The 2,500-nt window shown below is 42.4% G+C and overlaps 1 long non-coding RNA gene across 1 annotated transcript in view; it reads left to right on the forward strand.

The window, feature by feature from the left end:
• Positions 1 to 2,500, forward strand: part of LOC133976828 (uncharacterized) — a 4,916-nt gene that overhangs the window by 1,905 nt on the left and 511 nt on the right. The gene's annotated exons all lie outside the window — the stretch shown is intronic.

Consider the following 2,500-nt stretch of genomic DNA (forward strand, 5'->3'; position numbering starts at 1 on the left):
CACACACACACACACACATACACACAGAGACACACACACACAGAGACACACACACACACAGAGACACACACACACTGTAACACACACGCACAGACACACACACACACACACTGTAACACACACACACACACAGACCCACACACACACACACACACACACACAGAGACACACACACACTGTAACACACACACACACACACACTGTAACACACACACACACACACACTGTAATACACACACACACAGACCCACACACACACACACACATACACACAGAGACACACACACACAGAGACACACACACACACAGAGACACACACACACTGTAACACACACGCACAGACACACACACACACACACTGTAACACACACACACACACAGACCCACACACACACACACACACACACACAGAGACACACACACACTGTAACACACACACACACACACTGTAACACACACACACACACATACCCACACACACAGAGACACACACACACTGTAACACACACACACACACAGACCCACACACACAGAGACACACACACACTGTAACACACACACACACACACACACAGACCCACACACACAGAGACACACACACACTGTAACACACATAGACACAGAGACACACACACACACACACAGACCCACACACACAGAGACACACACACACACTGTAACACACACACATACAGAGACACACACACACAGAAACACACACACACACACACAGAGACCCCCATACACACACTCACACACAGAGACCCACACACACAGAGACACACACACTGTAACACACACACACAGAGACCCACACACACAGAGACACACACACACAGAGACCCACACACACAGAGACACACACACACTGTAACACACATAGACACAGAGACACACACACACACACACACAGACCCACACACACAGAGACACACACACACAGAAACACACACACACAGAGACCCACACAGACACACTCACACACAGAGACCCACACACACAGAGACACACACACTGTAACACACACACACAGAGACCCACACATACAGAGACACACACACACAGAAACACACACACACACACACACAGAGACACACACACACACACAGATTCTTTACTAAAACAACTCAGAGGTTTGTGTGTGTTAGTCAGTGATGTCTCACAGTTTACTGTAACTTACACACACTAACGCACACTCACACACACACTAACGCAGACACACGCAGACACACACACAGAATAACACTCACATACACTAACAGACACAAACACAGACACACACACACACACACACACACACACTAACACAGACTCTGGACATGAACTCAGTCGTCTCTTCATCAGTTTGTTAAAGGAAAACTTTCTCTCTCTCTGATTGGACGAAATCTGGACGTTAGTAAAGGTGAAGATGATGATGTCACACTGTTCGTCCAATCAGACGATGAATACTGATGTCAGTCCTGCTCCTCAGACTGGATTTAAATAATACAAGAAGGAAAAATGTGTGTGTGTGTGTGTGTGTGTGTGTGTGTGTGTGTGTGTGTGTGTGTGTGTGTGTTAGTGTGTGTGTCTGTGTTAGTGTGTGTGTGTGTCTCTGTTAGTGTGTGTGTGTCTCTGTGTGTGTGTGTGTGTTAGTGTTTGTGTGTGTGTGTCTCTGTTAGTGTGTGTGTGTCTCTGTGTGCGTGTGTGTGTTAGTGTTTGTGTGTGTGTGTGTGTCTCTGTGTGTGTCTGTGTGTTAGTGTGTGTGTTAGTGTGTGTCTTTGTTAGTGTGTGTCAGTTTCATTTTTGTGTCTTTAATTTGAACGAGCTCGGTAACCGTGACAACCATCTGATGGGGGGATGTGTTGTTAGCGTGTTGCCATGGAGACGGGAGAGCAACAGGAGAGAAATGTTAGATTTAAACGAGCTCGTTAATGATGATGTCACACACCAGCGATGACATCATCAGATTCCGATGAAGAATCAGCTCTGATTGGTTCACGTGTCGTTTAAAGTTAAAGTTTCAATTTTTCATGAAATAAAAAAACTTTTTTTGCATCTCTTTAAACATGTTTTACTCTTCGTGGTGACGTTCGTCTTTACAATTACTTTACAAAACATTAAAAAATCACTAAAATCTTAGACATTTTTTTTACTAAATATTGAGAAAATTTGCACAAAAATCTTGCAAAAGATTTATAAAAAAAAAAAAAGATATTAATAAAACAAGATGAAGATTTTACTCTGAGATTTGTACTATTGTTGGCAGTTTGGTGTCAGATAAACATTTAATCAACGTTTCCTGTCTGCTCAGCTTCCAGTAAATCACATTTCTCAAAGTTTAGTTTATTAGTTTATTAAAATGATGTCAACGTGTCGTCGTCTTCGGTTTATATAAAAATATAATATAATATAAATATTAGTTTCCTGTTTACATCAGAATGACATCATCAGATTTATAAGCTGTGATTTTATAAAGTCACAGAGTGATGAAGAAGTAAACACTCAGAAACCCAAATAA

The sequence above is a fragment of the Scomber scombrus genome, unplaced genomic scaffold (genome assembly GCF_963691925.1).
Source record: "Scomber scombrus unplaced genomic scaffold, fScoSco1.1 SCAFFOLD_450, whole genome shotgun sequence".
In the NCBI taxonomy this organism is placed as follows: domain Eukaryota; kingdom Metazoa; phylum Chordata; class Actinopteri; order Scombriformes; family Scombridae; genus Scomber; species Scomber scombrus.